This window comes from Psammomys obesus, unplaced genomic scaffold (assembly GCF_907164565.1).
Source record: "Psammomys obesus unplaced genomic scaffold, mPsaObe1.curated_primary_1811, whole genome shotgun sequence".
Classification (NCBI taxonomy): Eukaryota; Metazoa; Chordata; class Mammalia; order Rodentia; family Muridae; genus Psammomys; species Psammomys obesus.
The window spans coordinates 37,609,531-37,636,454 of record NW_026585504.1 but is presented as its reverse complement, the minus strand read 5'-3'; the positions used below and the strand labels follow the sequence as shown (position 1 = coordinate 37,636,454).

Below are 26,924 nucleotides of genomic sequence, written 5' to 3'. Positions count from 1 at the left end.
CCATAGATATTTGTAATTAAGCAACTTGTTATATATTAAGAAGGTGTGGGCAAGCAAGGTAATTTCTCAGCCAGTTTTTCTTTACATACCAGTGTAATTTCTGATTACAAAGAAAGAATCAATTATCTCAAAAGGTAACCTTACAAAACTCTTAGAAGAATCACAAATCTTACCTTTTTTTTGTTCTTTGTTTTGTTTGTTTGTTTGCTTTCAAGACAGGGTTTCTCTATGTAACCCTGGCTGTCCTGGATTTGCTTTATAAACCAGGCTGGCCTCTAACTAACAGAGATCTGCCTGCCTCTGCCTCCCCAAGTGCTGGGATTAAAGGTGTGTGCCACCAAGCACAGTGCAAATCTAAACTTTTATAAAATAAAAAAAAATCAACCATTTCTGTTGCAAATCTACTCATTAACAATTTTTATGTAATCATATCAGGAATCTGAGGGCAAAATGGGTACAAGAAATTAATCATCTTAAATCCTAGCTTCAGTGAGATAGTCATGTTAGCTAGCGCTAACTGGGATTTATGTTTTTGATCACCTACCGCAAAAAGTCCCTAACTCAACTATTATGAGTGTACTTTTCTGAACTTGAAATTGTTCCCTAAGATTTTTCAACATCAGAGCCACTGTTAAAATCATCTTTACCTAACCTTGCTAAATAATTTGGTTTTCCAAATTCTTTTTAAAGGTGTTAGTCATTGTTAACAATCCACATCTCTAGGTTCTCTCCAAGGGTGGTGGTTGAATCTAATACACTTTAGCAGCAATGCCTGAAAGAGATCAAGCATTATTATTGTGGGTGCCAGTAATACTACCCAGTGAGGGGGCTGAAGTCCCCTTAAAGTTTTCATAAAACGCATATATTGTTGGGAATGTGGGGACCACAAGGGTGACAGGCAGAGCAATGCTCCATAATAGCATAGAGCCCTCACGAGACACAACATCATGGTTGTGCTAACTGGTGAACTGCATTCCATGAGTTCTAAAGCTGTTTTGCCCCTTGACAGATGAAAGACTGAGTACACTAGACAAATATATCAATATATATATACATATACATCTATATTATGACTGAATATCATGCTTTTAAGAAAAAAAATGAAGACAAAACATATTCAAGGAAAGCAAAGATCAAGTGAGAAGATCCAAAATATATTTCCATAGATGCAACACAGAGCCATAGGAGAATGATATCTGAGATTTCAAAGAAAAATATACAGGCGGAGTTGATATCATATTTGACTCTAAAGAAGAAAAGAATAGCATACACAAAGATTCATAAAATGAAAATTCTATAAAAATGAAATATAGAAGAAAACCTTTAAGAAAAAAATAACAGATTTTCAGTGGGGTGACTGGCATCTGATATACATAGAAATTAGGGTCACATAAGAAGACCAATAAAAAAGTAATGTTAACTTACTAATGCTTTAAAATTATTCCAATTTTGATGAAAACCATAAACACATAGATTACCAATCTCTGTAAGACCTAAACATTAGTATGAAAAAATGTGAAAGTATATATCAATTGATCATTACATAAAATAATCATGAAGCAAGAGTTATATCAAGGAAAAGAAAAGTTAAACAGATGAATTAACAAGGGAAGATGAACTTGTGCCTGGTAGCAAACATGAATCATTTCATCACTCAGGAGGCGCCTGATCTCCAGGCTAACTTCTACTACCTGGAAAGTTCAGATCAGCCTTAGCAACATAAAGATACCCTGCAGTTAGTTAGATAGATAGATAGATAGATAGATAGATAGATAGATAGATAGATAGATAGATAGATAGATAAAATAGAAAATTAAAATGAAACCAGACTTAGGGACCTCTCTCCATGGAGATCATTAAAACAGATTAATCTCCAGCTAGACTTACAAGAGAATGCAAGTGTTCAGCATTAGGGATAGTATCACATAGACACTAAAGGAGTAGAGTGATTATAAATTGAAGTACTATAATGAAGTATTAATTTCACTTTGCCACATTTATCCCACCATGAATTCTGACTAGTGTGAGTCTACTCAGAAGGTCAGAAGTCAACGGGTTAAATGGGAAACAAGATGTTCTGTGTCCTTCAGCTGACTGCCAAATTTTCATCAGTAGCATCAAGATTCACCTATCATTTGCAGAGATGTTTTAATCCCTAGTAAACAAATAAATTATAAAAACTGGTCCTTTAAAAATCAATATTGTAAAAATTTATACTGTGCACTAAATAATAAACTGTAATATTAAATGATGAAGAACTAATGAGCAGAATCCATTATAAAAATCCAGGTCCAAACCTCAAGGAAAAAAGGATACAAGTAGCTCAGTATTTATGCTACAGTTTTTTAAGCTTGTGATTTATGATATAAATAAGCCGGATAAATAATATGAAACATATGATGGTGTTGAATTCTCAGAAACTTGCTAAAACACTTTAGATTAAAAAAAATCAAAGTTATACTAAAGCTGTGAATAATGAAAACTCAAGGGATGAACTAATGGGCAGCAACTGTTTAGTAAACTAGGATTCTCCTTCTCTACTCACTGGGCTCAGACTAGGAAACCAACACAGAGTGATTGGTTTCAGAGAATGCTCCACCAGACACAGAGAACTAATACCAAACCCCCACTGCATTCCTCTGTCCTTACTGCATCTCACATGACATGGGAGCAAAAAGATTCAAGATAGCATGAGTTTAATGGAAAATCTGAAGTTGGAATTCTCATGTGAGACTTCTGAGAATATTACATTAATTGTGATGGGGTTCTTTTTCAGTCAGTTGAGTCCCCAAAACAACATATGTTAAAGTGATTCATATACCTACTGTATATTCATTTTCCTTCAGAAACTTAGAATTTTAGGATAACAAAAATCTAAGTGTGTAGGACTGTTCTTAATTCAAACACATTGCTCAAAAAGTAACACACCTTTTAAAACTGAGGTATCCGAATACTGACATCTAAAAGAGAGGCCTGTTCTAGTAGGTAGAAAAAAGAATGGTTGCTTGAAAGGACCATCTCTTTTGGAATTCTCGGTTTATGTTATTACGTGTATTTCAACTTATGGTTAGGGAACCATTATGAAACTAAGAATGACATACAAGATAATCTTTATAAACCAAACTGGTTGGTAATGGGATTTTTGTTTAGTTGTTATTCAACCGATAGTGGCATGCTAAATGAAGAACAGCAAGCACTCAGATTATATGACCTGAATTTTTACCTACTACATGTGTTGTTGAGACATAATGTCAGATTGACATTATGTGACCATAATGTCATAATTGACACTCTGTGGCCATCATGTTGGTTTTGTTTCTTCTTGCCAATGGACTTACAAGATAGTGAATAATTTGTCAATTATCAGTAGCCAAGAAGTTCAGTGTTTAGGCTTTTACATTGATATCTTAGTGTGATGATAATCTGCTTTGTTCTGTCTTGGAATTAATCATTTATGATCATTTATGAACTACAGTTATTTCTGGGTCGCAGCTCAAGCAGTCTACTGTGAGAAAGCACTATACAAAGCACTATGGAGAGTTTAAACAGTATAAATAGATTTGTTTCTGTTTTTGAAGACAGTTAACTTCACAGTCAAAGTGTCCCTGGACAGTTGGGTCCTGGAAAAGGTCCTCATCCTGGTTTGTAGATGGACCCCTACTTAACTGCCTTCTCATATAGAAAACAGAGGTCATCTCCTTTGTGTTATTTCCTTGGAAGCTCACTTATGAGGGCAAAGCTAAGACCTCTGGAGTAAAAAAAGAAAATCTTTCCTCATCCATGTTACCATCATAAAGTTCCCACTTGAGGACTTTATAATAATAATAAATAAAAATTAGCTGGAAAAAGTCCTGTAAACTTAAGATAATTTTCATGAGACATGGTAACCTTCAGAAATAAAGATCCAACAAAATGTATCTGTATTTTTCTGAGTAGATGGGACCAGAGAAAGTTTGAATTAATAGTAATATACTGGGGAAAACTGGCCATATTCTGTTTGTTCAGATTTTTCTTGCAATCTCTATGCCTTTAAGAATAAAACTGTATTCTTGAGGGCTGGAGAGAGGGCTCAGTGATTAAAAACATATATTGTGAGATCAACGACTGGCTCCTTTACCTCTTCCACCGTGAGGGAGGAACAGTCTTTCTAGGCTACAGAGGATGACATGGCAGCCAGTCCCGAGGATACCTGATAAGCTAGGGTCAGATGGAAGGGGAGGAGGACCTCCTCTAGCAGTGGACTTGGAAAGGAGCAGGGAGGAGATGAGGGAGGGAGAGTGGAATTGGGAGGGAACTGAGGAGGAAGATGCAGCTAAGATACAAAGTAAATAACCTGTGATTAATATAAAAATAAAAATTAATAGTAATAAAAAAGAACATATATTGTTCATGCAGAGGACCTGAGCTTGATTCTTGGCACCTGTATCAGGCAGCACACCTTTCCCTAGGGAAGATGACACCCCTTTGTCTTCCTCTTATGCAGGCATATCATAAATCAATACTAATAAAAATATTAAAAAAACAAACAAACAAAAACACTCGTGTGTTCTCTTTAGTTTGCTACTTGGGCATGTCACATCAGGAACGAAGGCTTTAACAGAAATCAGCTAGATTTTATTTCCTGTTTTGGGGGTAGAATTGGTCTCTGAAAAAATGAGAGTGATTTGTCTGCCTCTATGGTTTATTTAAATGCCAATGTGACATGCTGTTCCTTGATCTCATCACTCCAACTCCACAGGGCATCTCACTGAGGCTTAGGCTTTTTTCTTTAGTGGATTGCACACTTTCACTTCATTGTCTTGCTAAATACCAGTGTTTTGAGGCTTGGTGACACTGGTGACTTCAAAGCAAATTTCATACTAGGAAGCAGTACATAGCCAGCGATGGTCTTTCTAAACACATACTCATTTGAGTCCAGATGTCAGGCACATATACATACAGACTTAAAGACCACTGTATATTATATAACTGTAGTCTTACCAAAAATAAAATGGAAACAACTATTTACAAGAATAAATTTAAAAGCTCACCTTTTAGCACCAAAAGAATTGGCTGATCAATTGATATCAGATAGCCTACTTAGGCAGAACTATAGTAAGAAACAGTATCTACTTTGCTCATTAACCACTCTGATACTTGTACCAGAGGCTGTGTTAATAAGTATATCAAGCGTACAATAAACATTTATTCCAGGCTTTAGATAACCTTATCTAGGTATAAATTAATCAAAATGCTTGGTATGTCGTGATTATGTTTTTTTTTTAATAATGTATAGCTCAGTAATAGTGAATAGTAATAACATAGTGGACAGTAATTATAATAATTCTTTCAGACTGATGTTTATGACCATGATGAAGATCAAACAGGATTGTTGCTTTGAAAGTGAAATGTCACACATTTTGCTTTTTAATCTTAAACCACCTAATTTGTTTCATCCCATGATTTGTGTCTCCATCTCATATTTGCTGTATTTGCAAGATAACATTGAATTCTGTATTCCATAGAATACAAAAGTCATCAGAGACAAAAATCCAATCTTAGTCAGTGGTGTAGGATTTTCTGTAATATTAGTGATAGATAATCAATCACACAGAATGGTGACTTGAGGGAAATACTTGGAAAAACTATACCTGTCATGTTGTTCTTTGGAAACTTTTTTCTTTTAATTTTATAAAATCTTAATATTGCAAATTAATGTCACTCATTTTATTAAAACCTCTGTTTATTTAATCAAATTAAATGTTTGCAGTTCTAGGTGACTTTCTTTTGCCTGTTTCCTCTTTTGTGACATCTGCTGGCCATATTCAGTACTACAAACCTCCATAATTCACTCTTAACACCTCCAATAGTCCAGGTTTTTTCCAGAAATAGCAATAGTGGAAGTGATGGAATTCAGTGAGTATCTATGACTAAAAGAAGAGGTTTTGTAATGTGAGTTTCAACCTTGAAAAAAGATGAGAGTCTAGGAGCAAGGTTGAATATATATTCACTTTCATGTTTTGGTACTAAAAGTGATACAATGTATTATGATTACTGTCAATCAATCCCTTTAATGTCACTGTGCTACTCAAATATTTTCTACAACTTGATGATGATGATGATGATGATGATGATGATATTAACACAAATGTTCAGGGGGTAGCTTTTAAATTCACATTTTAAATGAATGAACTTCGGGTTTCAGCACACATTGGATGCAGGCTAAGAAGAAGAAGGCATGAGCAAACTTTTTATATCTCCAGAAACCCATTTATCCACTGTCCCATCAGTCAAATTCAGATACTTGTTGCCAGCTCTAAGATTTATAGGCTAAAGCTGGTTTTTGAAATTGCTTTGTATTTCCATTTAACAGCTAGGGCAGCAGCATGTTAAAAATCTGCCTTGGTCTCCTTGGAGCCTATTTATAAAGCTAATTTTTCTCCCTGGACATTTTTTTTTCCTCCACCTCTTTCAAACATCAGCTCTAGGCTTCTAAACCATTAACCCCCCTTCTTCATCCCAAGCAAAATACTGTCAGAGACAATGGATGCAGGACAGTGACGATTCTGATGATATAGTCCTCTCCAGCAGAATGCAAGCCATCTTTCCTGCTGGCGGGAGATGGATTCGCTGCCCTCCCTGCAGACACACAGGCACACACACACACGGAGCCCTGGGAAGTCCACATTTACTGTACTGCGTGCCGACTGCCTTGAAGAAACTGTAGCTAACCACCTTATTAGTATTCTTGCCTCCACTGTGTCTCACTTGCAGCATCACAGCACTGAGCAAAATGCAGTAGAGCAGGGACAGACACGGCTCTGGCAATCATCTCAATGCAGGCTGCCGAGTGTTGGGGGTAGGGGCATGCAGCGCACCAAGATTAATAACCTTGCCATAATCCGGGGCACCGAGCAAGCAGACACCTCTACTGGTTGACTCGCTCCTGGCTTGATACATCTGCCTGGGGAGAGGAATCCGGAATCTAGTTCCCTCTCCCCACCCCCCTGATTTTGGATGTTCTTTTGATTCTCCACAGACCTGGGAAGGTAACCGCAAGCCATACCATCTGCAGCTCACAGCACCTCTTGGAGGTTACTACTGACAGTTTTCATTACACAGGCTTCTGTGAGTGCTTATGTGTTTGTATGTGTTTGGGTGCCTGCTTTCTCGTGGAAGAGATTGTGTGAGTGTCCGTACTGTGTGTGGGGGTTTGTATGACAACCAAAGCAGGTTTAACGTACAAGAGGAGATCTCCACAGCGTGGAAATAATCTCCGGGCACTGGGGCTCACAATCTGTAGCCCCCACCTCTCACCGCCCCTTCTCTGCCCGGCTCCCCCTGCTTCTTTCGCCTTTGATGAGTTTTTGGCTTACTTTTTTGGCGGAGTCTCTTGGACACGTTCTTGCTGTTGCTGGAGGATCAGATAAATGGAACCTTTGAAAGTTGATTATTTTTCTCCTGTGTGACAAACACACAGAGAGACAGACAGACACGAGGAAAGTAAATTAGAGTGGTGTCTGACCAGCTAGAGGATTTAAATTTTTCCTTGGTGAACTTTGACGATCTGCTGAGACACTGAGACGGTAAGTCACCGGATTACTTAGCTCCGGGTAGCTTGTTTTCTTGCAGTGTTTGTGTTTTCTGTGTTGTTTTCAGAAATCCATATGCAGTTCATAAGCGCGCACATCCAGATTGTAATGCAGAAAGGAGCCAGTGTGTGGCATTTGGGGTTATTCTCATGCCAAGGAGGTTATTTCCATTTGTATGACGACCCTCCTCCCTCCCCAACGACACTCATTACAGTTATACACCCCTTCTTACCGCTTCCTGCTAAATTTTTAATATATCAAATCTGCAAATTTGTGATAAAAATATAAATCCTCCTTCAAAATAAATCTCTAAAACCGGGAAATGGGGGTTATTCAGGTTAGCTGCTGGCAGAGGCACTGGGACAGAGCAAAACTGAACCTAGTGGAGACTGGCATGGGATGGCAGTGGGGGTATAATTCAGACTTTTATGATAACTTGAAAGTAGACCCCGACAGATTATTATTCAAGAGCAGTAATATCTGCTCGAGGGAGCAGTGGCTGTGTTTCCATAGCTCTTAATAGGAACAAATGAGAACAAAGTGGGGACTGTTTTGTGTTTCCAGCCTCACTTTTGGACCGACTTACTTCCTATTGCATCTCTTTAACCCTTTCTGATCGTGGTGTCCCCTTTATTGAGACTAGTAGTGTCTATCATTTTGGAACATCTTCTCACCCCATGCAGTCTGTAGAGAGGAGAGTGTGGTTGCAAATTGCTCTTAATTGTGTATTCTTGGCTGTAAAAGCAAGCAGCGTCAGAATTCATGTGACTTCAGTCAAACGTCTTGCTGAACTCAGTCTCCTCAGTGTTCCCTAGTGGTTACCTGTGCCTTAAACCATTGCCTCTGTCTTCCTTCAAACTGAAATGCAAATAAGATTTTACCTATTTTGAGCTCAAGAAAGAAAAATATTATTTCTCTGTGACAGTATCTGTATCTTTGTATTTGTAAATATATGTATCTCTGAATTGGCACCTAGCTTCTACCAAGTAGGGAAATTAACCTGCAAATAGATTTCCAAAATACCTAAATCTCCAAGCATAAACGGTAGTAGGTTAGTTTTCCTCAGTGAATATTTATGGTCCTGCGTCTGAATTGGAGTTGTGATGTTCCATGGGCTGTTAGCCAACTCTAAGGTCTGTTGTGATCACGTTCATTGTAGAGATGACAAGTATGCTAACTAGGTAGAAGAGGGCACACCTAGGTGATTCTTTCCAACTACTGATGACTATATTTAGCCAGAAGATGCTAATTGCAGCATAAAGATCTCTTCAAACAAGGCTGATCTAGTCAGAGATTTCTAAGTGCATCCAAGTTTGGAGATGTCAGACCGCATACTCAAAACACTGGTTTTTCTTCTTTTTTCCTAAAAGGGAAATGCCAAAGGAGCAAACAAACAAAATGTGAAGATGAGGGTATCTAATGATTGTGGCACAGGAATAGTAGAGCAGCCTAGCTGTAGCTGTTAAGAGATACTCCGTGATCCCAGCTGACCCTATGACAGGCACTCCACACAGAATGCTGGTGGACACACTGTGGGAAAACTGCAAGACAGAAGTCATGATATGCCTTCTTGCTGGCTATTTTTAACTGGTGTACTTTTTCCTTAGATTTCAGCTACTGTTTCATGATTAAAAAAGAGAGCACTTTCTTTTCTTTCCTTTTTATTTAAGTAGCTGGGACATAATAGCAGCCATGAACAAAATTCCTTTCTTTTCCATTTTTGTGAGGAGAGAATGAGCTAAGGCTCATGAAACCCAGAGGCAGGCATAGATACATAAATAAAAAAACACAAAGTCTAAGAAGAAAAGGACAAGGAAGCTCCAGATGCCAGCAGGTCACAGCAGGCCATCAGAGGACTCCCTGACTCTGTGAGGATAGGAGTTATACCTTTCTTTCTCAACTGTTCACTCAGCCAGAGATACTGATAACAAGTCCTAGCTGGAGAAGTCAGAGGTTTCAGTCATCTATTTGATGTTAGAACAGCTCAGAATAAGGAGGCCCATCTTAAATGCCGTTCTGGAAGTTGGCAAAGTCAATCCTCTTTTTTTTGAGACTATCTAACTTTAACTGCCCCCTATCCAATTACATTCTCATGCACTATGACTATGTATTTAGATTGGTGGTATTTGGAAATTAATGGCACAGATCAGTTCTCAACACTATCTGAAAAAAAAAAAGAATATAATTTTATCAGTTGTGTATTTGAGACTTAATAGTTTTAATGAGTGAATCTTCTAGCAGTAGCAACACTTTCATTAACAGTTATTTTATGTTAATAACAGCAATGGAGTATCAGCCAAGCCAGGATATTCTGACTCCAGCTCATGCCCTGTAGGAAAGCAAACCCTTTCCATCCCAAGGGCTTCAGATGTTGTTTACACAGCTGCAACCTTGCATCACACTGTTTAGCTCAGGTAGAGCGATAGTAAACAGCTTTTGCTCAGATTTGACAATAGGATGCATTGCAAACTTTCGTGAACCTTTTTGGTTTTGGCAGAGATTATTTTAAGGTTTAACAGGCTTGGTTTTCTTGCTTAGTTAGTGCAAAAGTGAAAAAGCAAAGGAAAAAGGAGAGGTAGGAATTTCCATTTCAGTAGGGAACCTTCATGTCAGATTAGCCAATGAAGACATTGATGTTCCTTCAAAGAAATAGATGCAAGGTTATTATTTTTTTAAGAGTGAATTCATAAAGGGCTGCTTTGAGTTTATTGGGGGAGAATAAGGGAACCTCCATTTCCTCCTCAGTTTTATTCCAGTCAGTGAGCGGGCCTTTCTCTGGCTCTTTACTCAACTCAGTCAAATAGACCCAACATTCTCCAGTGTTCTATGCTCAAGACACTTAACACATGAATAGTTCCCTTCCTTCCCAACAGAAAGAGATGACAGCTGGAAAGTCAGCTACTGAGATCTTTTAAAGGAAGCCAGGAAGATTATCCAGTAAGTTCAAGAAGAGAAAGAGTTCTCAGCTCTTGCCCTTGTAGTGAACACAAACCAAGCATCTCGAACTTTAAGTTTTAATTGCTGAGTCATCACTGCAGCTTAGAGCTGCATTCTATCTTAGGCTGATTTAACAGTGGTGGTGGGAACAAGATCAGAGCATCAGTCTACAGAAGGTAATATAAAGACTTGGCTCTTAACATGAAGTAAATATTATAGAGCAACAGATGCTTTATATGTCCTTGCTGTTGTTCCTTATCATTTAAAAGTAATTTCTCCATGATTAAAAAAAAAGAAAAGGTAATTAACTGCTATATGAATTGGATTGGGAGTTTGAAGTTTGCAATAGACTGAATAAACCCATTTAATTATCTGCACTGCACTTATGCATGTTTATATTTATGTATGTACATGTGCATACATGCATGTATACATTTAAGGTATAGGTCAGGCTATAGGAGCCATAACACTCGATTAATGAAAAATAGAAAACCGTGTGATCATCATTGGTCCTGGATTTCTAGAAATGACTAAAAAATAAAGGAAGGAAGAAAGGGGGAAAAAAGAACAGAAGGAAAATGGAAAGAAGTTAAGAATGATGCAAAAGAGGAAGGAAAAAAGGCAAAGAAAAAACACTTGGACATTCTAACTTTCTTGGCAAGGATACACAAGCCATTAATGACTTTGTAAGCTCTGAAACCCCTAGTCCATAATAAAACTGTTCACTAGAATTTTAATGACATTTGGAAACTGTATTTGTCTATAACAACAGACAGGGCATAATGACGACAAGCATTATCACACTGAATTGCATTTATGAGACAGACCAGAATTAAAATGTAAGAGGAAGACAATAATAACAGTATTAGCTTTGTGGTTGAATAGACTTGGGATGGATAATTTCTTAGAGCCTCCATTTTCTATTCTATAAGACAGAAGCAGTCAATCCTAAATATTTTTGTGATGGGTGAATGAATAAAAGATGTATAAAATACAGTTAGTAAAACCTTTTTAATGAAATCATATCAATGTTGGTAGTTCACAAAGTTTTTTTTTAATCCATCTTATTCAAGTTTAAGGAAAAGAAAGGCCAACCTAATTCAGGATATTTTTATCTTTATGCAGAGAGATAAAATGAAAAAAAATATAACTTGAGAGTTAGGCAAAACTGAAGAGATGAAGCTCTGTTTCGATAAGTTAGCTTGAGGGCTTTATCAGATGCTCTCAGAGCAGCCTAAGCCCTTTCCAGATGCTGTTGTACTTATGCTCACAATATCAAAATGATACTGAATAAAAGTAGAATCATGTGCATCCATCCATTTGTGGTTGCAGAAACAATTCAAAAGTCAGCAAGTGGTGTTAACATGATTCTTTGTCTAATGTCTCTTTTTGCTCACAGACAATGAAAGGATATCTATTTATTAGTTAGCTAGCTGGCAGGTACTGGTACTGTGGTCACTGCTCTGATAACTATGTAAGGTCTGTCTTCATTCCTCTTTGCTACAATTCCAGCATTTGGACATGGCATGATTCGGTCTTCAGGACTGCTCCTTAGAATTTTGACTTGATAGTTTAACAGAGTTAAGATTCTTCTTCCAGCATCTGGCTCACATGGAACTATGTCATTGTGTACGACCCTTATTTAGTTCAAGAACATATTGCTAAAGATGTAAAAAGCCTTGTTCCTATTAATGTAGCTAGCTGAGCTGTCAGCGATGAGGCCAATTCTGCTTTGCTAACTCTGCACGGCTGGTACCACTTGACCCAGGTATTTCTGTTCTGCCTAGTCAGCCTTTCCCTGTACATGAAGAAAGCTGGGCTTTGCCCTTCAGAATGTGGGCACTTACTATCTGATAATGAATGGATGGACTCTATGTTTTGCACAGAAGTAAGACCAAATCCAAACTCCCAGCATTTTAAATTCATTTTATAAAATCCAGGTCTAGGGCACCAAAAGAGGGAGAAAGGATATCAATGAGTCATCGTAGCACACATACTCATACTGCAGCCTTCAATGACACAACCTGGGCTCTGCACAGAACTAAGGAAATTCTCTCCACAATATACTGCAGATGTTATTGACAGCACACATCAGGCTAATGCATAAGCTATAGTTGCCACGAATAAACAATGGTTGTATTCTGTGTGCCAGGCAGGTAAGATTACATACGACCCTTCTTAAAATATTAATGAGTTAGGAGGTTGGAGCAATGGACCCGGAGTTCATAGTACTTGCTTCTCTTGTTAGAGTACCAGATTGCTTTCCAACACCTACCAGGTGTCTCACAAAGTTGGTAATCCCAATTCCAGAGGGTCTGATTCTGACCTCCTCTGGCAGTAGGAATGCATGTGTTCAACATACATACAACAATGTAGGCAAAACGTTCATCCATGTAAAATAAACATTTAAAAGATTAGTGCAGTTAGTGAGGTAACTATTTTTCTCCTATAAATGAAACAAAAAAAGAGTAAAATTTGAACCCACAATTAGTACATTTCAAAACTCATGTCTGCATCATAGTACTGTGTGTATGTGTGTGTGTGTGTGTGTGTGTAATATAAGAGACCTGAGGATGTTTTCTCTTTGACCAGTTAATACATGATATAGTACATCATTAGAATTATATATATATATAATTATATATATATATATTATATATAATATATATATTATATATAATATATATTATATATATATTATATATATATAATATATATATATAATATATATATTATATATATTATATATATATATATTTGTGGCCTGACTTTTTTAACTTTTTAATTTTTTTATTAATTACACTTTATTCATTTTGTATCCATAAGCCCCTCCCTCCTCCCCTCCCGATCCCACCCTCCCTCCCCTTTCTGCATGCATGCCCCTCCCCAAGTCCACTGATAGGGGAGGTCCTCCTCTCCTTCTTTCTGATCCTAGTCTGTTAGGTCTCATCAGGAGTGGTTGCATTGTCTTCCTCTGTGGCCTGGTAAGGCTGCTTCCCCCACAGGGGGAGGTGATCAAAGAGCAGGTCAATCAGTTCATGTCAGAGGCAGTTATATTTTTATGGTACATAGAAGTGTCTACAGCCTGGGGCAGGAGTCTGATTCTTTTATGATCACCCAAGTATTATTGGAATTGTTCGCATCAGGTGGGGTATTATACTTTAATTGACAGTTTGGAAGCATTGTTAGAATGCATGTTGGGGACAATAACACTATGTGTATCCACATTTTAGTGACATAACTTTGGGTAGGTTAATTTTATCTCTGTATTCCAGTACCTTGTCTTGCAAAAATGTTGTAAAATTATAAAGAAAAGCCATTCTTATGAAGCACTGAGAATAGAGATCTGTGCTCACCAAATGTGATCTCATTATGATACTGATGAGCCTTATTTACTTAGAATTTTGGTCCACATAACTATGTTTGCACTTTGAAAAGTATTAAAAATAGTTAGATGACATGAATGAACAGAATACTGTATGATTGTATCTGTTTGACATGCAGATGGAAAAAATATGAAAGACGTGATTTTACAGTGCAACTTCCAGCTTGGCTATGAAAAAGGGCGGGAACAAATCATACTATAGGACTTGTGCGTGCGTGTCTATGTTTGTGTGTTCCTGTGTGTATAGACATACAAGTAAGTGTATACGAGGACTTTTGGAGGGTAGAACAGCCTTGAGTCTCATTCATCAAGTGCAGTTCACTTTTTCCTCACTCAGAGCCTTTCACTGGCCTGGAGCTCACCAAGTAGACTGGCAGACAGGCTGGCTATCAAGCCCCAGGTTCCCCAAGTGTGCACTCCACCTTGCCTGGCAGGTTTTACTTGTTTTTTTTTTTTTTTTTTTTCAGAGTGCATTCAGAACCTCATTCCTTGCAAAACAAGCACTTTTGCTAGCAACTGAGCCATCTTCTCATCTGGAGAAATTTTCTAGTTAAAAACAAGAGATAGCTTATTCACTTAGAATAAACTGTAATTAATAAAAAATTAATTAATAAAAAATTAATTAATAAAAAAAGAGGAGATAACAATCTTCCTTTAACTTGCTGTGCTAAAGAACAAAATAAAATTTCATTTTATCCTCCTAATCCTGAGAAAAATCTGGATTTTTGCACTTAATGAAAATATTTGATTACATATATATATATATATATTTAAAGATTTATTTATTTATTTTAAAGATTTATTTATTTGTTCTGCCTGCATGTACACTTGCACAACAGAAGAGAGACCCAGATCTCATTATAGATGGTTGTAAGCTACCATGTGGTTGCTGGGAATTGAACTCATGACCTTTAAAAGAGCAGCCAGTGCTCTTAATATCTGAGCTCTCTCTCCAGCCCCATGAATATATATTTATGTCATTGTTTTATCTATACCTTTATATGTATCTAAGTATATATATTTGTGAAATAACTTAGCTTTTGAATGCTTGGTAGTAAACTTCCCATGGATGACAGGTTTCAGTGCTTTACACAAGACTATTTATCAATCTATGTATCTTTTCATGTACCTATGTATACATATATGTATCTATCTATGTATCTATCATGTATAGATCTATGTTTTATGTATATATTTGTGTATGTATGTATGTATCTATCATCTTTGCTTTACATTTCAGGGCATTGAAGCAGGGATAGAATAGACACGTAAGTTTCAGGACACATTTGTAAACAATAAAATCGAGCCTGTGAACATACATATTAGTAATCCAGTAAGCAACAAATATAAAAGATATGCTGGAGTAAAAAAGACTTACTACACATGTCAAAACAGTGTTTGAAGAATGATAGTAAAAAATGTGAAGGACAAATATTTTTAATAATTATTGTAATAGAGAAAATCTTTTGCTGCAAACCTGGTAGGAAAAAAAAATGGATTTTCTGATTTTTGCCTGATGGAGATGTTACATGCCATGGTCATAATAAATCTGAAATATAGATTTAGAGACTATATTTCAGACCCCAGTGTTTCCTTACTTAAAGGGAAACCATGTTTGTATAGTTTGGTTTGGATCTTTCATCTGCCAAGGAATCTGGGCTATTGAAAAGTGTTAAGCATCTTATTAGTAAATATATTTTGATCCTAGGGCTAAAGAGAACATATAAGAATAGGATGGAAATGTCGGCAGGTATATGTGGATACCAGAACATTCCTGAAATAGGGTCTGTCCAGCATAAGAACAGTTCCTTCATGTTTTCTTCTGATCGTGGCTATGTCCATCATCCTTTTTCAAGATCTTTGTCTTATTCCTCCTTGCCTCCCTCTCCTGAATGCCTTTGTGACTCCATGTCTGATTTCCATTTCTACCATCATTGTCAGCATACCTACATTCAATCCTCCTAGTCCTGCAAAAAGCAACTGTGCTCCACCTACCTCATATGTTCATTTCCCTCTGGGATTTATTTTTAAATACATGTTGTTCATTAAATGATATATAAACAAAACAGGTTCCTACATCTGGATTTCATAACTATGTCATAAACCTCAATTGAGATCATTTTACATAACTGAATCAAAAATTTCAATGAGTGTTCTAAATGAGACTAGTCTAATCTTCTACTTCTGTGATCATTTTGTTAGTGCGATCTGCTCTGTATTTGTTTGTTGAACACATATATGTGTTTTAGCATTATGTATGATATAGTTATCATGTAGAAGACAAGATACAAGCAATACGCATTTCTGCTAAAATATATTGCCTTGCTATTGCTATTGCATTGATAAAAGAGAAGGTAGCATGTTTACCAAAGTTGCTCAGGGTTTTACAGAAGCAAAACTGAAGCATTCATGGTTGAAGATGTTTAAACACAGAAGGACAGCTTGGGGTTGGTACTAAATAGACAGTTCAATGGTGAACAAAAAGGAAGAAATTATTTAAGATCTTGTAGAATGCTTTAAAGAGCCAGAGAGAGAGAGAGAGGAGAGAAACCCTCAGGATAAACACAGTAGCACTGTTTCAATGTTGTGATAGTGCAGATATACTTAGAGCTCCACAGTCATGCAAAAATCATGCAAAGAGGGATATCGTTATTCTGGAGATGCTGACAGGGAAACCAAGATTCATTCAACTTGTGATTTGCCTAAAGAAATGGATCATTACAAACTGTGTAGACATCTGTGTCATTGCATCTGGATATACAGTCCAGGTGCTGAACTCCTCTAACTTGAGGTTTAATTGGCCTGAAACAACGTTTGGCACTATTTTTTTTTATTTATCCCTCTATTTCTCTCTCAAATTTACCAATGACCTTCTGTATATTTTTTTTCTGCATTGCTGGATTTTTTTTCCACATAAAACAAATTTTCAAGACTTCCTCTATCTTTTTTCTGGTTATAAGATGAGAAGCAGAATTTCAAGGTATAGACAAACACCCATCTTTATCTTCTCTTCTTGTATATAATTTCCTTATGTTCCTTTGTTTCTGGAAAGGGTCCTGGTACCTTGAACTGATAGTCTGTTAACCATCATCTGATGTCATGTTCTTGAGGAAAGGATACTTAACCATTCAGAGTTTAGAATGGAATAATACTTTACAAAAACTCTAAGAGCTGATTGAAGGCTAGCCCCTGACCTTTCAGTTTTCAGAAAGAAGCTTTGGCTTGTGTTTTGAGAGATGTAAGAGGTATTTTCTGTGATTCAAGGAAATGCAAGTTTGTTTTTCTCAATAGCTAGAGACATGACAATTGAACAATGAGCAACTTACTAATGTGCTAGGTTTCTTCGTAGGGTGACCTGATTATTGGGTTAGGGTGTAGATTCAAGGTCAACATCTAGGCAAAACAGAAGAAAAGCTTTTTGAAAACCCTGTATTCTAAATTCATGAGTACCATACCACATAATTTAAGATGTGAAAGAGGTTTTATTTATTTATTTATTACAATTTATTCACTTTTTATCCCCGCTGTAGCTCCCTCCCTCATCTGCCCAAAATCCCAATCTTCTCCTCCCATAACCCTCCCCCAGTCCACTGATATGGGAGGTCCTGCTCCCCTTCCATCTGACCCTAGCCTATCAGGTCTCATCAGGACTGGCTACATTGTCTTTCCCTGTGGCCTGAAAAGGCTAACTATCCCCCTCAGGGGGGGGGGGTTATCAAGGAGCCAGCCACTGAGTTCATGTCAGAGACATCCCTTATTCCCGTTACTAGGCCACCCACTTGGAGACTGAGCTGCCATGAGTTACAGAGGTAACTCATGTACGTGAGTACAGGGTAACCCTGTACATCTGTACGGGGGTTCTAGGTTTTCTCCATGCATGCTCTTTAGTTGGACTATCAGTCTCAGAAAATACCCCTGGGCCCAGATTTTTTTAGTTCTGTTGCTCTCCTAGTGGAGCTCCTGTCCCCTTTAGGTCTTTCTATCTTCCACTTCTTTCATAAGATTCCCTGGAAGAAAACAGGGAACAGGAGAGGAGTCCACCACAGAGGGACTCTGAAAGACTCCACCCTGCAGGGTATCAGAGCAGAGGTTGAGACTCAGCCAAACTTTGGGCAGAGTGCAGGGAATCTTATGAAAGAAGGGAGAGATAGAAAGATCTGGAGGGGCCAAGAGCTCCACAAGGAGAAAAATAATGGGCACAGGGGTTCTTTCTGAGACTGATACTCCAAACAAGGACCATTCATGAAGATAATCTAGAACCCCTGCACAGATGTAACCCAGGGCAGCTTAGTTTCCAAGTAGGTTCTCTAGTAAGGGAAACAGATACTGTATCTGACATCAACTCAGTGGCCTTTGATCACCTCCCCCTGAGGGGGTAGGATGCAGCCTTACCAGGCCACAGAATAAGACAATGAAACAAGTCCTGATGAGAACTGATAGATTAGGATTAGAGGGAAGGGTAGGAGAACCTCCATCAATGGACTTGGGGAGGGGCATGGGAGGAGATGATGGAGGGACGGTGGGATTGGAAGGAAATGAGGAAGAGGGCTATAGCTGGGATACAAAGTGAATAAACTGCAATTAATAAAACAATAAATAAATAAATAAATAAAATTCCCTGCACTCTGTCCAAAGTTCGACTGTAAGTCTCAGCATCTGTTTTGATACCCTACTGGATAGAGTCTTTCAGAGGCACTCTGTAGTAGGCTCCTGTTTTGTGCCCTGTTTTCTCCCTTTTCCAATGTCTATCCCATTTGCCTTTCTGAAAAATAACTAGATATAATCTTTAGTCACTGCTTTCAGTGTTAATTGACATGCTGAATCTGTATTTTAGAAGCAGGAAGAGCAAAGAGTTCATTTCTTCCTTTATTTTTGGTTAGGATTAGTTCCAGGAAGATTTTCATTTCTCTATTACAATCACCCTCTGTAATGGTTGGTAAATTGAGCATCCAGAAGACACATCTCTACCTCAGTTATTTTTCCCATACCTGCAATCAAGAACACCTCTCATCTGTTACACTTACTCAGAGTACTCTCTTTCCTCCTAGCTACCAAGATCTCCTATACTTTCAATTTTCTGTCCAACCTCAACTTTCCACCATCAGCCTCAGGTTTACTTTGCACATGGAGGTATCACTGAACCCTCCCAATCTGCAACAGCTTCTGTGCTTTCTGATGTGTGCACTCCTGGTTATAAGCAGCCTAGAACTTCACACTGGCAGTACTGATTTGGCTGGCTGAAGCCTGCAAGGCTGGTCCCTCAGCTTCTTCAATGCGAATGTGACACTGATTTTGCCTCAAGATTACCAACTCTTCCCAATCTGTGCACTGGTGTCAAGAATCTGACAACTGTCTCAGTTTGCTGTCAGTAGGTGGCAACATTCTTCTGAAGGAACGGTGTTTTATCTGCCAACTCACAATCATAACAACTGGCATCTATTCTGTGTTTTCCATTTGTCTACAACTTCATACTCATTTCAGAAATTTATGCTTTCTTGAAAAATAGGAAGTCAACATGTCTAAAAATTGAGAGATAGAGAGGTTAAATGAATGGCAAAAATCTTGGTGCATATATCTGGATAAATTAAATACCTTTGGCTAGAAATATATTTAAATGTTCTTTTCTAGGTCATTTAAAATATTTAACACCTTCCTTCTTAAGGAAGTGGTGTGTGCATGTGTGTGTGTGTGTATTTAGATATATCTTTAAAAGCTACATAATCTTTACTGTTACAGCAAGTGATGATTTTGTTGTTTTATCCTAAAATTATTTATGTATTGTATCACATATATTTGTGTAGCCTAGTGAAACAAACAGCTGATTAAGGGGCAATTATTTCTCAGTTGTAAAGCACAAATATTATGGATGTTTATGAAATAGAGCTCCAGAAACAGATGTGTGCAGCAGCCTTGTTTGTGTGTCTAGTGAGGTACAATAGAACCTGGCTAAATTACACTAATGAGCTGAAGACCCATTACAAATCATCACATTTGCCCAATTAATGGGGAGCAACATAGAGAAAAGAGATTATTAAGCAAGCCAGCTGATATAAAGGGAAGAAAAATCTTCAAACAAACCTAAAGGACATGGGTCATTTATACACAGAGATATACACATGCCTGGATGTACATATACACACATGCAGTGTTCTGTAGAGTGAAGCTTTGTTGTATGCTGTTAGGGTTGTTCTAGCATTACATCAGTGCTGTTGTTTGGGATCCTTTCAGTCATGATGGTCTCAGCAATTGTGCTGTACATATTCTGAAGAAGCAGTAGTCTTTTGTTGTTGTTGATGGTGGTGAATGGTTTAGGTTTTTTTTTTTTTTTTTTTTGTGTGTGTGTGTGTATTTTTTGTTTGTTTGTTTTTTGGGACAGGATTTCTCTGTATAGCCTTGGTTGTTCTGGAACTTGCTCTGCAAACCATATTGGCCTTGAACTCAAAGAAATCCACCTGACTCTGCTCTCAAGTGCAGGCGCTAAGATTAAAGTCATGTGTCACCACCTGGCATGAAGCACTATTTTTATCTCCCATTTTTCACCTGGGAAACTTAGTTACACACACACACACACACACACAGAGAGAGAGAGAGAGAGAGAGAGAGAGAGAGAGAGGAAGGTAATTATCTTCCAAGTTTCTTGAGAGATTCTAAAATTTATTTTCTTCAGAGGGAAAATCAAAGGACAATATGTGTTTCATAGAACTATGTATCACACTATTACACTCCGAGTCCTAATACCCGTTTGGAGCAGGATTTGAGAATATGTTCATCTTGTCTCTAAGATATTTGTATCCTGTCAGACATAGGGTCACATTCATTTTATATTTTAGGTCAAAAGTATGCCTTCAAAATTATGACAATATCTTCTACATAATTTGAAGGTGGTTTACTCTTTTTGCATTCTTTTCTTACTTTTCACCATTATTAGAATTTTGTTGGATGGCCAACACAATGCCATTTTCCCCCTTTACTCTATGATTTCAAAAACTGTCTTTGCATTTTACTTTGAACCTATATATCCCGTTTCTTAAATTCTAAGCAATTGATCCTTCTGGAACTGCAGTCTTTCTGGCCAAGGACATTCTATCTGGGCTGTCTTTTAGCTCAGTCCTTTGTTGGATTCCATTTGAAAATCCTTTTGTATATCTGCTAATGGCCTTATATTGTGCTGTCTACAACTTTATAATGGAAGATTTAAAAGAACAAAGAGCAGTCTTTAGGCACTCATTTCTATGTAATAGATTTACTGTACACGTCTTTTGAATTGCTCAATAAGTTATGTTGATCTGAAGACCAAATAAGAAACTGAGAGTTAGCCTTATGTAAATATTAAGTACAAAGCATGTTATTTGTAAGACATTTGTTTTTCTTTGTTCGTTCTTCACCTATTTCTTCTATGCCACACAAGACTGTGAACTTGTGTAAGACAACCTCAGAATTCCATGATTTTTCATCCATAGCTCCAACATGATCCCTACCACACACAGATACAAAATCAATGGACTTTTGTCCCTAAACATGTCATGAGTGAATGAAGATAGTCTCAGATGCAAGGGCAATTGATCATAAAACATTTCTCACAAAAATGAAGAGATAGCACAGCCTTCAAAGGAGCATGGATAAGAGAACTGTCAAAACCGTGAAGGTAGAAACTAGAGAATTTTATTTGGTCCATTCCTCTTCATTTAATTTCTACAGATACTTCTGCACTCTGGGTGAGTGAATATGATGACTGTATGTCTGTGAGAAGCTAGAAATAAAAAAGAACAACAAGATGACCTTGCAAACAATAAATGACAGCATAATTTCCGAGTGCTTAAACCATACTACTAATTAATTCAAGCCTTATCTTTTCTGTAAAGTTTAACCTCTAAACATTTTCATTGCACTGGAAGAGGTGAGTTCATTCAGAATAGTGAAGGAAGAGCAGGGTAAAGAATTTCTTGTCAAGTACTGTAAAGTCTAAGTTTAAATGAATGCTCATTGCCAGAGACTAAGCTGGAGTTTGTGTCAGCTAAGAATTGTGTTTGGAAACAGTATTACTCTGCCTCAGTGGAAAGAATGCAAAGGATTGAATATTGGGGGTCAGAAGGAAGAGATTACTTGACAAGGTTTTTGTATGAACAGTTACTCTTATGTATTCATATATCATCAGATTCGGTCATTTATTTGATTCATTGGGTTATCAAATAGAAAGTCATTATAGGAAAGGTATTTGTGTTTATATCCTCCCCCGTTAGATACTGGGCATTGAAACCCCATTTTAACTATACTAATTCTGGGAAGTCTTAAACTCTGAGCAGAGTTTTCTACTCCACTTATGGGAAATACTGGTAGAGGTCGTTTGGAACTGAGCTGTGACGTGCATGGAAAAATGATTTGAAGAAGTGGAATTTTATAGCTTGTGTCCCACTAGCTCAGCTTCAGAAGTAGAAGCTAGTGTTATAAAATAGGCTCTCCATGATGATTATGGCCACATATAAGATTTCTGTACATCAGGCAGTGAAAGCTGGTGACTCATTTCTGTAAAAGATTTTCTGCTCTTTTAAACCAAGTTCTGAGATGTTATTGCTGCTATGGGACTTTGACAAGTTGAATTTCTTTACCCAAGATGCTTCTCCATGGATGGGTGTACCTCTTTGTGAAAAAAATTCTGACAATTTTAAATTAAGATCAGTTGCATAAGAACCAAAATGATAGGAATGCATGCATTGCCAGGAGTCCGTCCGGCTGCTTAAAAACAGAGACCATTACTTGGTATTAGGTTCAGATTTTTAGCTTTCTTTCAAGAATAGAAAACAGGGTCTGGCATGGATTAAGAAGGGTTCAAAATGAAATTTGTGGGGACTCTCAGCTCTTTGACAATATTTTCTCCTGTTTCTTTTTGGTTTAGCAGCAAATTCCAATTTTGTTCTGAATGCTATCAAAGCCATAGGAAATGCAGAGAGGCTAATTTAATTATAATAAAAAGGAATGCACAAGGTGGTCCTGTCCGCATTGGCTGCTTTAAAAATGATGGATGCATATTTTACACAATTGCCATGAAAAAGCATCTAATATACTCCCAAATTCAAACACTTTACAAGGAATAAACTGTTTTTTGGTGTCACAAGTCTGAAAAATGCCCCATGCTATTTTTTTTTCTTTTAAAACATGTATAAAGAAAGGTGTTTGAAGTCTTGGACAGTTTTGTATTAAATAGTCAAGTTTAATTTGATCCAATTCAGTATTCTCCAAATTTATTCCACTATGTAACACTGCTTTTATGGAACATATTAGCAAATTAATAGTGGCCCATGAAAACCACTTGGAAATGGTGACTTGTATGACAACAGTCCTGTGGATGGGGACATGCTTACTAGATAACACTCATGTGATTCAAAGCTGAATGTGTAAAGACTGAATGTCACTTTATGCCAAAATCCCTGAGGCACATAAGCTCTGGGGTACTTACTCATCTCAAAGAAGGCACATGCTTTAGTGTTAACCACTGCCAAATCATGAATTCACACTGGGAAACCAAACACTTATTATGCTGTTAGATGTCAACCACTGTCTTTAGTAATGGAACATGTGCTTATTTGTTCATAGTAACAGCACTTACATTTCCATAAAATATGACTATGGGAACATGTTAATATTGATCCAATATGCATGTTGTCTTTCATGTACAGCAAAGAGTTTGCAACTGTATCATCTTATATCAAAACATTTTTAGTCCTATAGTTTTTCTATCACTTTTAGTGATTGAAATTGTATTAAGAGACAGCATCAATAGCTGAGTCTAAGTGAATATCCAGAAATGTAATCCTTGTGGAATTTTAATTTCCAGAGTCTTTCATACATTGCCTGCTTTCTTAGAGGACCAGGTAGTCTTTGTGTTCCTGTGGTTGACTGAGACGATTCAATAGTTTATAAAATTCAGGATAACCACGAAATGCATTCAGATACTGCCTCTTTCCCTAACACCTCAGCCTCAAAACAAAACAAAACAAAACAAAGAGCAGGCAAGAATAGAAAGAGTATTCTTAGCTGAGCCAGCATGATCTGAATGCTGCATTACCAGCTGCTCACTGAGCCGCAGCTGAGCAGATCTGCAGTCTTCAGGCCTGCTCCAGATCCTCCCTTCTACACTGACTGCAGAAATCCCCTTGTGTACTTCCCAAGCAGGAAGTTTAACTTCCTCAGGTTGAATGATCTTCCCAGTCTCCATAGGATAGGAACTACCAAGACACAGATGGTAGGGATGCCTTTAGGCACATCAGAATAATAATGAATTCCTATATTTGAACAATTCATGATCATGGAGTCCTTCCCTGTGCAATGCATAATTAGTGGTTTAAAACAGACCAGTATATTTTGTTTTGTAGTCAAATGGTGAGGTTGAGGAAAGAAAGACAGTTGGATTCATGGCCTTAACCATATATCATCACACTTAAAGTCAGAGACTGTCCTACATAAATGTAGGAGACAGTGAAAAAGATTTTTAGACTCATCGATTTTGTTTTTAATGAAATTCTGAGAAGTCTGTCAAACAGATTTCCATGTCTTTGTGTATTTCTTTTGCTTCCAACAGCAGGGTGAAATCTACATGGTTCTGAGGATTCTAACAACTAGGGAAATTGATAAGATATTCTTTTTTTAATTCTTTATTAATTCTATTTTATTCACTTTGTATCCCCCCTGTGGTTCCCTCCCTCTTCCCGTCTTAAAGATAAGATATTCTTTAACAATGTTTTGTGAGTCTCCATGTGCTCACCAAGAAGTCTGGGATCAGAGGAGAGACCTGCGAGTGTACATTTGTAGGATGAGTCCAGGGATAGTTGTAGGCCTGTGGGCTGTTATTGAGTAACCATGGTGGACCTGTGCACACACAGACAGTGAAACTCTATTATAGGCCATCCATCAGCCAGTTATTTAATACATCAGTTACAAGGATAACACATGAAACTGACCTTCTTTTAACTGAGAATCTACACATGTAGAATTATAGGTTAGTAAAAATGATTTTTAAAAAAACATATCAATAATAACTATGGAAGCCAGATTTTAAAAATTTATGTCACTTTTCTTCTTTAGAATTCCTGATTTTAATTTAAATTTATCCTGAAAATTGCAGAAAAACCAAGAGCTGCAGGATTTGACTGAAATTATTGAGAGAGAAAGGAAAAGTTATACATGGTATAAGATAGCATTTTTCCCCTAAAACTTATACTTTACAATATCAAATAGTATCTGGATATAGGTTTCATAATTAAATAATTTTTCTTATGAAATGCCCAGGCATCAGGAGTTGAGTGGTACCACGAAAGCTAAGGTGCTCTGGAGTATATCATGAGGATAGTAGGATTTATTATTTAGCCCTTCTCCATCACAGAGACCAAAAAATGTATTACTACTGAATTTGCGTTTATTGTTTTGGATTTAGATTGTAATGAAGCAAAAGGACTTAATTTAAAATCTCATCTAGAATGTTGGCCATGGGAACAGGATCTTTCAGAGAAAGGAGTGTCTGTGTGCCTGTGGTTGGATGGAGACAGGATGAGCACATGTGTGTCTTCAGTGTGTGTTTTCCCCAGCTTCCCCTTGCTTTTTTCTTTATTTCTTTGTCTTCTTCTTGAACTATGTTAAAAACTGCACAACAGTGTTCCTAAACCGTGTGTTTTCTTGAAACGTTGATGTTACAGTGATATTTTATTAATTAAAAATCAGGCCATGTATGATGTTGTTACAGCTCTATGATAGCAGAACACTGGGTTATCTTGACATTCTTCTTTTCTAAAAACTATGATTGTGGATTGTTTCGTTTCCTAGAATGACACGACCCAGATGTTTACTTCTTTCAGCCTGACCTTCTAGAGTTGCTGGGAGTATAGATGTGTCCTACCATGCCCTGTTAAAAAAATACTTCTTTAAATATTCCATCACAGTGCTATCAGGTTCTGCTCTGGTTAAACTCCTAGACTATTTGTAATTAGAGTCATACCACAGTGATAATGAGTGTGCTGATGAGTTTTTGCCAATGTAATACAAATCTATACATTTCTTAGAAAAGGGAATCTTTACTGAGAATATGCTTCAATAAGACTAGACTTTAATCAAGTCTCTGGGGCATTTTCTTGATTAATGGTTGATGTAGAAGAGACTTACCATCTGTGGGCCTTGCCACCCCTGGGTAGGTGGTCCTCAGTTGTGTAAGAAAGAAAAGTGAGCAAGACAATAGGAGCAAGCCAGAGAGCAGCATTCCTTCGTGGCTGCTGTTTCAATTCCTGAGATTCCTCCCTTGACTTACTGCCTTTCCTCCTTAGCTGGTGCAACTGTAACATGAGAACAACTCTTTCTTCCACAAGTTGGTTATGGCCAAGGTGTTTTATCACAATAATAGAAAGCCTAAATGGTAAAACAATGTACTATGTGCCATTAAAAACCACATATTAAAATTTCTATGCTTAATATTTTCATCTATAAAATGAGAATTATTTTTTCCGTGAGGAGCCCTCATGACAGTGGTCATCAGTTCAGATAGCCTTCTTTTAGGCAGAGCAAAAGACATTGAAAATATACCTAAAAATAACTTTCTAAACTTTTATTTTAAATTATTATTTGCCTGCATTTTTTTTTTCTTTTCATCCCAAAGTTTACCAACCCCCTGAACAGAAGGGCCCTATTACTTACGCATAGTGAACCATTTCGACCCTTCTTTTTTCACTGCTTACAGCTTTCATGAACGGGTGTCTCGGTAGAAAAGACTCCACTTTTGTATTATTTTTCCTATGATGTACTCTTGACACTGACCACTAGATGTCTCTATGATTACATGCTGGGCCAAATCAAACATGGTCTACCACATCAGTGAAGGTCAACCTCATAGCCATCCTCAAACTCCAGATACCTATTCCCACATTAGCCTGTTCTACAATAAACTAAGGTAGTGGCTCTAGATTTGCTTTTCGACTGTGTCTATATAGTTAGGTAACTTAATTTAAATAGTTAGGTCCATCTTTCCCCAAGATAATCAGCGGGTGTGGAAG

General features: G+C 37.3%; 1 protein-coding gene across 4 annotated transcripts in view; it reads left to right on the top strand.

Annotated features, from left to right (window-relative positions):
* The first annotated feature begins 6,908 nt into the window (after window positions 1-6,908).
* The window catches only part of Lrrc4c (leucine rich repeat containing 4C), a 1,364,812-nt gene continuing 1,344,796 nt past the window's right edge, over window positions 6,909-26,924 (top strand). For all 4 annotated transcript variants that reach the window (XM_055599890.1, XM_055599907.1, XM_055599872.1 and 1 more), the window contains exon 1: window positions 6,909-7,565. The gene's annotated coding sequence lies outside the window, so the exon portion shown is untranslated. The remainder of the gene's footprint in view (window positions 7,566-26,924) is intronic.